A 15,756-nucleotide genomic window follows, 5' to 3' on the forward strand; every position below is an offset into this window, starting at 1 on the left:
CAACCATGTTAATTTTTTCACATTTTGAAATAGTCATGAAATTTATTGTCCTTTATTCCGGTATAAGCTACACAAGAAACTGTCTCTTTTTTTGTTGCAAGTAACTTGTATTCCATACCAGTAGCTTTTTGCAGTGCTGTGTAGATGTAAACCTGTTGGAAATGCTGCATAACAATATTGGAGAGTACGAATTAAAAAAAAAAAAAAAAAAAAAAAAAATATCTGTCAGTCACCCCTTAGCAAAATTTTATGGTACTTCGAGCTGTGGAGTCAAATTTTGAAATGATATTTTGCCAAGAACTGCTTTATTATTTGCATCCTTTATCTGTGTGGGATATGATAAAACAATTGCTCTAAGTACAACTCAGTTGTCCTCTCAACAACATGCCACACGGGCGGCACGGCTACACATGGTCACGTGATGCCCCACCAGAAATACGACGAAAAGCGTATGAGGAGAGCAAGCACCAAGCACGGGCTGGCTACGTCATCGTAGCTGCGCATGCGCAGTACAGCCTGTTGTCTGGCGCTTTCTGGTAACTGCTCAAACGAACCTATATCGTCAAGTCGACTTGCGACCGTAGCAATTTATTGCGGAAGTGACTTGCTGAGTTGCTGCACGTTTTCCACTTCCAGTGTGAACACCACGCAAGAAGTATCTGCAAGTAACTTGCAGCTTTTAGGATTTATTTCTATAGCTGTGTTTACACTAGCAAGTCGCTTGCAGAAGTTATTGCTGGAAGTTATTGCTAGCCGCTTGCAGCTGTGTTTACACAACAGCGCAAGAATTAAGCAAGATTCTTCCGCAAGTTCTTTGGCAAGAGACTTGCGTCAAAAACTTGCTGATACTGTTTACATATGCTTTCAGTACCACTACGAGGAAACAGAAATAAATCCTAAAAGCTGCAAGTTACTTGCAGATACTTCTTGCGTGATGTTCACACTGGAAGCGGAAAACGTGCAGCAAGTCACTTCCGCAATAAATTACTACGGGCGCAAGTCAACTTGGCGATAGGTTTACACTCGTAAATCGCGGGGCAAGTTCCTTCGCGCAAGTAAATGGCTGAAATAACTTGCTTGTGTAAACCGAGCATATTTCCTACAAGTAGGAAGCGCAAGTTATAATAAGTATGTCGTCTGCATAACACTCATATTTAACACTTTACTTAATGTGGTGACTTAATTTTATGCAACCATCTTTCGTATTATATACAAACAAATTTCAGAAATGGAGGAGAAACGGGAATGGATGAAGCAGGATACAGAACATTTTAGTGAAGCCGTGGAGAGCTACGCCGAAATACGGAACCTGCGCAACCAAGACTTTCAGGATAGAGTGAAGAAGATGGGCGCATTAAATGAAATCTCGTCGATATTCGACACATCTATAAAGAGAAGTACATAGAAAGTAGCATAACTTGAAGACACAACCCCTTTGCCACCTGCATCCACTCACTTGTTGTTTTAGGAGTCTAGAAAAAGACGATGTGCAATTATTACATGTTCTATTTACTTAGCATATCACTCTCCATTTTATGAGCATTAGAAAAAAAACATTTTTATAAGCATATCATTCTGTAAAATGCAGTTTATTTCAATAAAAATTTAATTTCATTGTTGTGTTTTCACATACCTTCAAATAATTTTCCCTTTTCAAGCCGTTAAAAATGGCTCTACATACATCGGGTACGATCAGAGAAATCGTACTGATGGGAATATGAAACAAGTACATTAGGGACTTGTATGAGTCTCCTACAAAGAAAAGATTTTAAAATTCAATCTTTTTTGGTTGTATGTTTCACATAAATAAATGAAATGCCTATTTTATTCGTAGCTCACCGATAGCTATAAATCATAAAGTGACTAGCAAACGCTCCTTTGCTGAAATAGCAGTACCAAAGTTCTTGCCTCGTTTTGGTATGACGGGCGCTATTAAAATCAACAAATACTCCAGATCATTTGAGGACATTCTGCAAAAGTTTTCAACAGTATCCATGCTCTCGATATGAAGTTCTTGCAAAAGGTTATTACAGGCACCATTTTGCGATCTTCCCATCATCTACTCTCTAACCCAAATACTTCTCTTTTTCTTTTTCACGTTTTGCATTACAATTACAAGAGCTGCAGAATATCTCACCCACCTACTTGTCATTTTACACTTCGGCTGACACTCGTAGTGGTACTGAAAGCATATGTAAACAGTATCAGCAAGTTTTTGATGCAAGTTTCTTGCCAAAGAACTTGCGGAAGAATCTTGCTTAATTCTTGTGCTGCTGTGTAAACACAGCTGCAAGCGGCTAGCAATAACTTCCAGCAATAACTTCTGCAAGCGACTTGCTAGTGTAAACCCAGCTTAAAGAAGCCACCTTTCGAATGATCTTTGGTCGGCGTGACACTTTATGGCATTTAGCTCTTCCACACTGTTATTGTCATTATTGAAGATTTTGAGGTACTGTGGGAGGTGCGCTCGAGTATTGTTTTGAAAGATAAGTGTATGTGTTTACGCTAACATTGTTTCATATGAGCATAAGTTCAATTTTATAAACAGCATAATTGTGCAAGATACTTTCATTCTTTACTTACAGTTAGGATTCTATACTGTCTCTTACAGGAAAAGGAACATCATCTGAAACCAGAACAAGTTATCAGAATCTTGAACCAACAGTTTCTGAATGGCTTGAAGATGAAACCCTCTTTGATGAAGAAGATGACAATGGTTCAGAGAGTGATGGTCCTCAGGGCGATGATTCCGCATATTCTAGTGTCCCAAATGAAAAAATAAGTGGAGAATCAGATACGACAAAGTACAGAAGTGCTGATTTCCTTATCGTGATGGAACTCAGTGGAGGAGAATTCGAGTACACAATATCATGGAAGTTCCACCTGGTCGAATTAGAGGTACTTTTTTTTCTCACTAGAAAAATACTAGATGAGTTCGTGCATTGTACTACTTTACAAGGCAGGCGCATTGGTAATACGATAAAAATGGCAGAATGTTACATCCGAGGAAACGAATGCATTTTTTGACTCCTAATTATTGCAGGTGTAGGTATAAACTGGAATGTGGGAATCACAGACCTGTTTCAGGATAACGTCACCAGTTTTACTTACTTGGCCACATTTTCAGTTAACAGACTTGAAGACATACGAAGGGCCTTTAGATTTGATGACAAATGGGCCAGAGAGACCAGGAGCAAGAATGACATGAAGGCACCAATTCGCTAGATTTGGGAACTTTTCATAGAAAGCTGCGATCAAAGGATGCATCGTTCAACTATTTGTGAACAGCTTGTCCCTTTCAGCGGCTGTTGTAAGTATATTCAGTACATTTCCAGCATATCAGGCAAATATAGAATGAAAATATTTTTGCTATGTGATTCTGTGACTTCATATGCCAGAGATGGTTTGGATTATGCTGGAAAAGCCTATGACCAGTCAAAACAAACCAGTGTTGCGCCTGAACAGTAAAGACACGAATAAAGACATTGATAGGGACCTCAACAGATATTAGAGTGGATAATTTTTCTGCAAGTATTCCTTTATTTTAAGAACTATTGCAGAAATAGCTTACAGCAATGGGATCTATGAGACAAAACAAAACGGAAATTCTACCAAAATGAAAGCTTCAGTGCCCAGGAAAGTTTTATCTTCATCATTTGGTTCCAAAGACAATTTGACGATTGTCAGTTGTGCGCCCAAAAAGACGAAAAGTGTTGTACTGCTAATTTCTCTGCACAACAATGCCACAGTCAATGAAGAACATAAAGAGAAAGCAGATATTGTTTTGCTCAATAACAAAACTAAATGAAGAGTTCATTATCTTAACCAGAAGGCATACACACACACACACACACACAAGAAATTCTCAAGTAGATGGTCATTAATCTTATGGACAAACATTATAGATGTAGCAGCAGTAAATACCCTGTGTTTATTTTCACAGCAACATCCCAACTACCAGGAGGGTTGATCTGATAAAAGAAGAATTTTCCTCAAGTAAGTAAGGCAAGAAGTGTTACATCCTCATATGGAGAATAGAGTCAGTATTTCACATCTTTAAAAGAATGTTCCACAAGCCACAGGACATTGTGGAGTTATTCACTAACAGCCAAAGATTTGCAAAAAGCTGGAATATCACCAACTAAATTAGACAGAAAAGTGATCAAATGTGCAGCAAATGCAACAAAAAATTTGCAAAAAATACTGTGTGATTATTTATAAAGAGTGTGTCTTTTAATGAGCAGAAATCCCCTTGTGAGATTGAAATTTTATTGTTTATTTTTAAAAAATTAGATAATGATTTGATATTGTATTTTTTAAACTCAAATAAAAGTCACACCACATTAATAAATATTATGCTATTCATTCACAAAATGTATCAAGATTTCAAAATATTGTTTTAATAAATAGCATTTTCTATTTGTTATTGGGCAAGGGTCTTATAGACCCCCTCATGTATTTTTGTGAGTCCAGCTACTCAGGCCGATTCACACTAACTGCTAACAGACCATCATGTCAAGTCACAGTCCAGCAGTGTCTGGGTGTATTCACAGTGGATGTCACATCATTTCGCTTGCCCAGTACTGAATGGTGATAGTGAGGTTATGAGATACCATCTGTGATAGAAAAAGTCAGAATATAGTATCAGAATTAAGGAACTACCGATGATAAAGTTTATTAATGGCCACATCAAACTTCATAATGGACGTTGTCAGTTTTACATTGTAAATTGCTGACGAGTGAAACAACATTTCAAAACATCTACATTTACCATGTAAAACTGACAAGAATGTCCACACACTTGCTCATGGAATAATTGCAGTTTATCATTGGAACAAAACAAAGTCATAAAATAAAAATTAAGAAGAAAGAAAGACATAAAATACACTATTATATCTGGCATGAGCGGGGGGGAAAACAGGTTAACTTCCGATGTTAGCAGACGACGACAAACTTCCTCCTTCCAACCTTACCGTCAAACTTTCTTTCCGAGAAACCTTTATGGTGATGTGTCGTTGATGGTCTATGTGAGTGTCACCATTCCAAATGCTTTGCGGAATATTATGGCGTGATGTGACATGATTGCAAATGCGAACTGACTTTTAAAAGTTGGTGCACACAAAGCTATCTGACTGTGCACATCATATCTGCACAGAAAAATTGTAGCGTGTGGATCACGTCAGTGAAACTCATATATGGAACTCCAGTAATGGTCTTTGACTTGTTGTTATGTCCCATCAAAACGGTCTGCAATGCATTTCAAATGGCACTACCCAAACTGGCTGTTGTGTCACATCACATCATGCCACAGCACTGTCAAGGTTTCTCGGGAAGAAAGTTTTGATAGCTGACATCATCATCCGTTATTGATCATTTGACCACCAAGTGTATTTCCTTCCAATACACAGTCATGCACTGATCTCCATACTTCATTTCGTCTTGCTTCTAGTGGTTGGTATTAGTTGTTATTCTATGTCTTTGTTATTCGCCATTCTTGTTACTTGTTATAAACTGTTTTTTTCATTATTTCTTTTTCTGCAATTTATAATTTTATAATGCGTGACAAAATATTAACTGAAGCAGTAAAGTATCTGTCTGAACTGCATGCCTTGAGCACATTAACTCACTTGCCCTGTACTACATTTATGTATTTTTATGCATACATTTGTTTTATATACATGCATTTATAAATTTTTATACATACTGGTATGGTATTTAACATTTTACAATGAAGTGGATTACAATATAGCTGCAACTTGAAGTGAAAAAACTTCTGTGGGTAGCATCAGATTGATTAGTAAGTGGAGATTATTTGTATGTTGTCAGGCATTTGTAATGTTTAATAAAAAATTGGACTAAAATAAATAATTAGACTGAAACTTTCAGACACTGCAATAGTGGCAAAATGTTTTGTATATGAAGTATACATCAAGTAATATATTTGAGTTGTCTGTTGAAGTATGTGTGTGTGGAAGGCTTATTTATTGTTAAGTAGCTCTCTGGATTGTATGTCAAACAGTTTTGCAAACATCAGTTGTCAAGACTTATATGGTTTCACTAGCTAACCCCAGGACAAGTAAGACACTTGAACTATTACAAAGCAAACAGAAGATGTAAGGAAAACCTATAAATCTTGAAGGGAAAAGTGTAGAAAGAGATATGACTATTACACAAAAATTTGCACTGGACTGAGAACTAAGCGTTAACTTACACAACACAACTTTTCATGTGGTATGATGGCAGCTTGTAACTCTGTGTTCCTAGTAATAATTCTGGATGCAATGTAACATTACAAATGAAAAAAATTGGTGCTTTGCCTTTCTAAAATATTGATAAAATGCAGAGTCCTTTTCCTTAAGCCTCTTTCAGACCATGTAATGACATTTTTCGGACCCACACTCTTTTTTTGCGTTATTTTGCGCCTCTGTCTTCCTTCTCCAACATATTGGGTTGGTGCATAAGTTCGTAGCGTTTTTCCATAGGTTTAAACAGATACACATAACACAGGTTTTAGTCATCAATAATACATTTTTCTTTTCTATTTACAGCAGTCTTCCAACGCTGTGGTAACTTTTCTGTTCCACGACTATAGAAATCACTTGGTTTTCAGATGGAGAACTAGGAACGATGATGAGATCGCATTTTCATCCAGAAAGTAAGTTCCTTGAATGTTGTTCGATAGAGAGCGGAAAAAGTGATAATCTGAGGGCGCAAGACCAGATTGATAAGGTGGGTATGGAACGACTTTCCATTTCAACTCTTGTATATTGTTTTTCGTCAGTCTAGCACAATATGTGCAGGCGTTATCGTGGAGTAGCATCACTTCAGCAGTCTTCTTGGCGTTGTTCTTGGACTGCATCTGCAGGACGTCTCAGTTGCTGACAATAAATGTCGGAAGTGATGACTACACCTCAAGGAAGCAATTTGTAGTACACCACACCTTCGCTGCTCCACCAGATGCACAATGTTATCTTTTGTGAATGCACACAGGTTTTTGTATGGGAAGCTGCTTCTTTGTCTGGGCTCAACCATTCCTTTCTTTTCCTCATTTTAGCATAAAGATACAATTTCGTAAGATACAGGGTAGGAATGGTCGATGTTGTTTATGAGCCAACTGACGACCAGCAAACAGAGATGTACATCTGGCCACCCACTGATTTTTGTGATTTTGGCTTAGAGTATGTTGTACCAAACATCCGATTTTTTAACCTTCCTTACTGCATGCAGATTGTTGCAAAATGGTGCAACGATCACAGTTCATCACATCTTCACACTCTCGAATACACTGACGTGTATCATTGTTTATTAATGCGTTTAAACGATCTTCATCAAACCCCCACAGGGCTTCCTGAATGTGGAGCATCACTAACGTCTAAATGGTCCTCCTTAAAACAAGAAAATCATTTTCTTGCTGCGCTGTGTCCAATTATGCTGATACATGACGCAAATTTTTCTGGTTTCCTCCACTGCTGCCACCCTTCTACTGAACTCATACAGAAGAATATGTCGTAGATGTCCCGATGTCTCTTCTTGGCACACTATTTCCTAGCGTCCACAGTTCCACTCACTGTCTCCACATGATTATACGTAAACTCAAACAGCAACAGTGAACTACAAATATAAAATGACAATCGAAAAATAAACGCATGGCAACTGTAATACCAACATGCAAACAAAAACGAAACGAACTTACGAACCAACCTAGTACAACCACAGTCTGACATAACAGTCGCGACACTCACTGCTGTAAAAATTGTTACCGTTTGACAGATGGAGCGACACTATAGTTGAATTCTTTTATCTTGGCGGCTCGCGCATGCCCGCCCAGACGCGGGAGATTGCTGCGTTGCCAGTTGCACACGACACACGCGCCAATAGAAACAGCGCCATAGTATAGTATAGTTCGGAAGCTTACGTTTAGGGGGGAGCGCGCAGTTTATGAAGTAAAGCCACCACGGCCGCATTAACCCTTTCGCTGCTACAGAGACGTGCTCCCCGCATTCCGCGCTGTGCGCGATTTTGTCACTGCACTGCTCGCCTGTGCTGACACATGGTGTTTCCGACTGCTTTGACATACTTATCATTCGATTCCACAAAAACTATTTGGCCCAAAAATTAGATTTTTACACATCTTCTTGACTGATACCTTCCCCCCACTTCGTTTGACTGACTGAAGTGCTTTAAAATAAAGCCAAACGCGCCTGGTGTAAATAAAACTTTTCTTACAGTCGCGAAAGACGGAATATTTCTCAATATTACATACAACACCTACGTGGTACTTAAATTAAATGAGATATTGTTATACAGTAAATTTTATATGAAAATTAGGTACCTTGTCCACATTTCATTCTCAACATTGTGGCAACTAAAATCGACCATACGGAAAGTATACCCTATGGACTTTTACCTCTGCAAACTCTTCAAAATTTCGTGCAATGGTTTACTACATTTAATGCTGCACAATAACCGGGTTGAACATCGCAACAAAATTAAGTCATTTATGGGGGGAAGGTATCAGTCAAGAAGATGTGTAAAAATCTAATTTTTGGGCCAAATAGGTTTTGTGAAATCGAATGATAAGTGTGTCAAAGCAGTGGGAATACCACATGTCTGCACAGGCGAGCAGTGCAGTGATGACAAAATCGCGCACAGCGCGGAATGCGGGGAGCATGTGACTGCAGCAGCGAAAGGGTTAATGAAGAGACAAAGAACTAGAAATTTCAAAAAATTGCATTCAAACGAATAAAATTCATGAAGTAAAACACTTCGATATTGTTTTAAAAGAAAAAAAATATTTAGCATTGCACAAGGTTTGAACTCTTTCCTGTTTGTTTACCAACCCAACACCTTAACCGTTATGCTAGCGCAGCTCGTTCTGCAGTGTCTCTACATAAGAACTCTAACACGTCACGCAAAATTCTGACAAACACTGTTGGTATGCCTATGAATTACTCGCACTTCGTCGAAGTACAATAGGAAATAAACAATTACCGCTGTTCTTTATTACGAAAAAGCGGTTCGTGTAATTGATACAAACACCTTTCCTTGCTATCGCCTGAATTAAGAGTCTTATTGCTTGTTTGGTTTAATTAATTAATAGAAAATGAAGCAATTGGTATAAAGAATGGTTTTTCCAAACTTTCAAAAAACAAAGTCTGCTATCAAGACATTGCTTTAGTTCTATTACTTTGTTTATGACTGAACGTTTCTAAAACTGAAGACACTCGTCCGTGCTCTGCTCTGCAGTCAGATCTGGCAACGTCGTTCTCTGTTCATTGGCTGACTGTATTTTTTTGAAGTCAGATGCGCAGGACGATCCTAAACTCGGCCGCCAACATAAATGACGCGCACTTTAGCGCCCAATGCGGCAAGTAAGGTGAACGTCAGACGTGCCGTAAGCATAATGTTTGTTTTGCATCCATGTCCTGCTTAATTTATAAAAATTTGAGTTATATTCTTGCCTCCAAGGGTTTGTGTAGTATCAGAAGGCATGTATGTTTTTAAACATGATTCTAAAATAAGCGCAGGTATGGACAAAAACCATGAATCGACTGGCAAGCTACAATACATTCATGAAGAAACACTTGTGACGTTGGATAAAATTGCAGCTTACCACGTTGATATCAAAAGAATATAAACACATAGATACACACGTAAGAAGCACAGACATGTTCCTCTACATGCAAAAGTGACAGACAGCTCATTTATCGTTCTGTAGGCGTACTGTGTTTGTCATTGTCGCCTGTTGCCACAAGTACGAACTCATCTTTATACTATCATAAGTGGGACAAGCAACTGCCAAGAAATATGTTGAAAACATTATAATGAGCTGATTACATTGCATTTCATGCAAAACCAAATATTTGAATAATTTTCAAACAATCTGTCAGTGAACAAAGTGCTAACAAAATAATGTCATTACACGAAGAAGGCAAGGAAAATTAAGTGACTAACAACAGAAATGAATGAAATACGCACCAAACATTACACTTTTGAAAGACACGAATAACTGGACTTAATCTAACCACTTTATCGTCAAAGCAGGTCTGTGTTGACGATTCACACGAATCTGGCACTGATACATGGAGAGTTGAACTGGCTGCTTCTGCGTCATAGGACTGTTTTACAGCTTTAGATGGATTGTCGAATCTTTGTGGCAGTTTCCTCTTCATCGTCAGTTGAGGTGGCTTATTTGGGATGTAAAATAGTGTGGGTACTGCAATCCACACGAGTTTAATTTTGTCTGCGCTCATGAACTGGTTTTGTTCGAAATGTGGCGAACAAAACCTAATGTTATTATACAGGTAAACTGCGTCTTTTTTCAAAAGGTCTTCTCGTCTGCTATTAACTAGCCATTTTCTGCTCCTAAAACGTATCATTAATCATTACACACATGTAGTTAGCAAGTGCATCCCGAAGATACAGTTTAGTCACATGGTGGTGTATATCTCTGAGGATCCTTAGGAAACATAAAAAAAGACATCTGTGGTGTCTTCTAACTGTTTCTGCTACAATTAATTTCCTACAAACGCCCCCACTTGTAAAAACCATTGTGGAAATCAAAATAGACAACCGCTATTCGCTTTCACGATTATGCTGAACTCACAGTTTAAGTTACTGGCCACTTGGGGCGCTGCTAGCAAATATGAACTCCAGCATCTACGAATATACGTTATCATGTTGTGTGTGTGCACTTCGTGCATAAAAACAGTTGAGACTCATATTTCAGAGACCGCAGTTTCTGTGAAAAAACAATTGAAATCATGTGATTTCGTTAGACTTGATGTGACAGCCAGTGTCAATACACCTGCCGTGGTGTGACAGTGCTGTGACAGCCAATGTGAAGTGGCCTTAATAGGAGTGTGGTTGGCTGCCAGGACATTTGGAGGACTACAAGTTGATCAATCAATAATCTCGGTTTGTTATTAGGTAATTTAAAGTCTTCCATATTTGTTTTGGTTTCGTTCAAAATGGAAGCTGGTTTGATAGCATTGTATTCTTAATTACGACTTCATGTGTGTATTGCACTCTTTGAACTGCATTGTGAATATCCTGCTCATATTATGGTTGACTTTTCCTCTTATCTGTAATATTGTGAGAAGTAAATGATTGTTGATTTAAATCTGATTTAAGTATATTACTCATATTCTACTTTATTTTGGTTTGCAACCATTTCTGTATTTTCTTGCATTTAATGGAGAACTTCATGTTAGCAGCTTTTGATATAAATCGTATTCAACTTTATTACATCTTGTCACGGAATATGTATGTTATTCTCCTTTTAATTGTGTTTCTTCTTGCCACTGAGTGCTAGTCACTTCACAGGGGTTTTACAGAATATTAATGTGGATGGACATGAGCACGCTTTGAAGTCTTTGTGGCTAGAGCGCTCTTCTTTGCAAATGCTAAAAACGCAACAGAAGTTACAAAAATGTGTTCACACATTGTCGACAGGCGTTACAGACAAATATTTTAGCAGAAATCAATGTACTTGACTCGTCTTCCCAATCCAATGAAAATTTCGAAGTTCTCCATGAAATGCGAGAAAGTATCAAAAATGATGTGAACAAAAATAAACCGAAATATGAGCAATATGCTGACACTGCATTTAAATCTAGCAGTTTACACATATTCATCAAATATAAATGAGTACTCAGAGCACATAACACTAAACCAGCTGTCAGCCGGAGTGGCCGAGCGGTTCTAGGCGCTACAGTCTGGAGCCGCGCGACCGCTACGGTCGCAGGTTCGAATCCTGCCTCGGGCATGGATGTGTGTGATGTCCTTAGGTTAGTTAGGTTTAAGTAGTTCTAGGGGACTGATGACCTCAGAAGTTAAGTCCCCTTGTGCTCAGAGCCATATTTTGAACTAAACCAGCTGCTGTTTTATATGAAACAAAACCAAATATGGAATCATTCACTCCACCCAGTATTATGGATGTGACCAACAATTAGGCATAATGCGACTAACATACTCTACACACAATGCATTTCAGAGGGTGCAATACATGCAAGAAGTCGTAATCATGTACGCCAGAGTTTCCGAAACTTTTTCTTATAAAACAAGGAACATTATATACTATGTGATCAAAAGTATCCGGACACCTCGCTGAAGATGACTTAAAAGTTCGTGGTGCCCTCCATCGGTAATACTAGAATTCAGTATGGTGTTGGCCCACCCCTAGCCTTGATAACAGCTTCCACTGTCGCATGCATACGTTCAATGAGATGCTGGAAGGTTTCTTGGGGAATGGCAGTCCATTCTTCACGTATTACTGCACTGAGGACAGGTATCAATGTCGATCGGTGAGGTCTGGCACGAGGTAGTCGTTCCAAAACATCCGAAATGTGTTCTATAGGGTTCAGGTTAGGACTCTGTGCAGGCCAGTCCATTACAGGGAAGTTATTGTCGTGTAACCACTCCGCCCCAGGCTGTGCATTATGAAAAGGTGCAATCACCATCCCCGAATTGCTCTTCAACAGTGGGAAGTAAGAAGGTGCTTAAAACAGCAATGTAGGCCTGTGCTGTGATAGCGCCACACAAAAACCAAGGGGTGCAAGCCCTCTCCATGAAAAATACGACCACATCATAACACCACCGTCTCCGAATTTTACTGTTGGCACTACACACGCTGGCAGACGGCGTTAACTGCGCATTCGCCATACCCACCCCCTGTCATCGGATCGTCACATTGTGCACCGTGATTCGTGTGCCGTGATTCCACCCTGACGTAGATCCCCTAGTTTAAAAAATCCACTTTAGCCAAACCAAGATGGTGATGTTGTTGACCATAACCCAAAATTTCTCATGCAAAATGCAGATCTCTCCCTTTTATACAAGTTATTTTCGAAGACAGAAGAAATAGAAGCACACACAAGTTTTCACATCGCTAAAGTATCTTTACTTGTTTTGACAATCTTGTAACAGTATGGCACAGGCTATATTTGCTCTAAGTATTCTCTCATCAGGTAAAAAAAAATCTGTTCAAATCAGCTTAATATCATTTACGCCCTGCATCGCAGGATTAGAATATTAAACTCATTTTTGGCTCATGGCGGAGTACTAAGATCTACCTGTGTCACAGGATGCCTCCTCACTTTCGAACTCCCTTACAGTAACCAAATGCTTCGCCACATATGAAGTCTCTCAAGGTAACAGTACACAGAAGTTTCTAAATATCAGGTTTATACTAATATCACTTCATAAATTCGGTAACACATCTAATTTTATTACGATGGTCGTCTCTCCCTGTGTAGTTGGGAGATTGAAATTTTGTTAAAAAATATCGCTGCAACGAAAGAAACGCCTGATTACCACTCCCACTCCCGAATCATATCCACAGTACCCTAGCCATCGCTTCCACCAGCCAGCTGGCACGTCATCGATATCAAATTGATACACTGATTAAATAAATTGATCATGAGAGTCACTTTGCATGGTGATATTTTTTTAGCAGTCGGATTATACCAACGCCACCTAGGAACCTAGGTGGCGTTGATTATACTCGCCAGGTAGCTGCATTGGAAATCCCTGGACGGAAGACGATGTTCTTTTTGAGGAACACTATTGAGGACTGATGTTTGAAGCTGACTGCTGAAGGATTCTACTGCCGAAAACATACATTAAGCCTGAGGACCACGCTATTAAAGACAAGATCACAACGACTATGTTACTGTCACCCTGCATAGAAACAGTCTTGTTTCTACAGGCACACACAAGAGTTGCTGAAGATATCCATGTTAAAAACTATATATACTTTACAAATCGAGTTATGGTATTGCTTCCGAATAAAGGAGTCTTCCACACAAGTACGGCGACATTGATTGTAGACAGTGATTACTGGGGGGTGTATTATAACACTGAAAGTGCGGGTGGACATCGCCAGCTGTGTGAGCTCTTAATAAAATCATCCTGCTTAACGAATTTAGACTGTGATGAGGCTAAGGAACGTGGTATTAAGCTGATATCTGCACTCCCTCATGCAACTGCTAGATGTTTCCCATCGCTAACAAACAGTATTTGTAATACATTCTATCTTAATGCCATGTAGACAGTGCAATAGAGGTTCTGCGATATATCCATGGGATTATGGGTAAGGGAGGATGATAGCTGATTGAGAATGATCACCTACAGGCAGATGGTGGGCTATGTGAGGAATCACTTAAAAAATGTAATGCTAGATTGAACTCATAAGAAACTTACAAAATTCTGTGACCAGTACATTGGCTTTTCAAATCTATACTGTTACGCTTTCTGGTAGAAATTCTGTCAGCGATTTGGAATCAAGTCTTTCCATTCAACTATATGCTCGAGTTGGATTCTATGAAGATGTGTTTTAATGATTACAGCCGCTGGTGAGTCAAATTTGTGGCACTCTCATATCTCAAAATGAGTCACGTTTTTCGATCCTATCTGCTAAGGACTCCATACACCAAACCTCCAGTGTCGTTTTAGACAGTCTCTCCATATCCTGTAATTGTTCCTCAGTCTCTGCCTCGCCCTCCCCGCAGCTTTGTCCATGTGCTCAATCCAATTTGAGTAGGAACTGAGTGGAAATCAGAGAGAACTATACCTGCCACTTCTGCATCCAATGGAGAAACAGGATAAGCTGAGTTAATTCGACAGGACTGTGTTTTGACCACTCGGTCGATATGAGAACCATGTGCAATGTGTACGGCCAGCGCCAGATGAAGCTTTCTCGTGCATCATAAGGTAGTAGAAAAGGCAGTATTAGCAGTTAAAGTGGTGTTTCTTATCGGGAAAATTATGAAGGTCCCTCATATGGGAACTAGAAGGACGATGATTTTGCTACTGCATTGCAGTGCGTTTTCAAACTACATATAGGTACTGCAGTCTGAGAGAGATCTGCATCCTTAAGGGTGGATTCATGTCTGCCACCCAAACATTTTCTCTATCCTTGTTATTTTGCACCATCAAACAGAAAAAAAACTATGAACTTTGCTAATATCACCACCATACATTTTGTTTTTCTGCCAAGAGTTCGAAGTCTGAGTCAGGTGCTAAACTGACATTAACGCATTTAGATCCAAGGCTCTCACAGAACGCTGGACATTACATGGTGTAAACTATGCTGCACCCACAACACACAGCATGGTTGAAATAAAAGACAGAGGCAGTGTTGCTTATTGATTAAAATTTGGAGGACATCGCAACAAAACGAAACTGGAAGAGTTTGCGGCATTGTGGAATGTTCCCAATCAGTTGCCTGAAGGTGATGATCTCTATATTTAATCTCATTTTTCTGAGTGATGGGGTAGCAGACGTGTACGTGTATTCAGAGAGACCAAGAGCATTTATTCCTTATATTGCAGATATGTACGCTATCACTATTTCTGTGTTGGCCATCTCAGGAAGGTGTGGTTCCCATCAAGCCTCTCTCCATCTCAAACAAGTGGTGTCAGTCAATCATTAGGTGGTAATCGAGAGTGTACCAGTGGGTGGACATGATGAAAAAGGCACTATTGATATGAGACAATGTACAATAATAAGGACCACAGCTGATAGTGCAATCAATCGTATCAACAAGTTTTTCCATAATTTCTATGGTGACCAATGACACTGCAGCATGCTTCCCAATTTCTGTATCATCACTCACCACCCCTCCACTACTTTGCATATACATTATACTACACTGAAGCGCCAAAGAAACTGGTATAGGCATGTGTATTCAAATACAGAGATATGTAAACAGGCATAATACAGTGCTGCAAAGCCTATATAAGACAAAAAGCATCT

This window comes from Schistocerca piceifrons, chromosome X (assembly GCF_021461385.2).
Source record: "Schistocerca piceifrons isolate TAMUIC-IGC-003096 chromosome X, iqSchPice1.1, whole genome shotgun sequence".
In the NCBI taxonomy this organism is placed as follows: Eukaryota; Metazoa; Arthropoda; class Insecta; order Orthoptera; family Acrididae; genus Schistocerca; species Schistocerca piceifrons.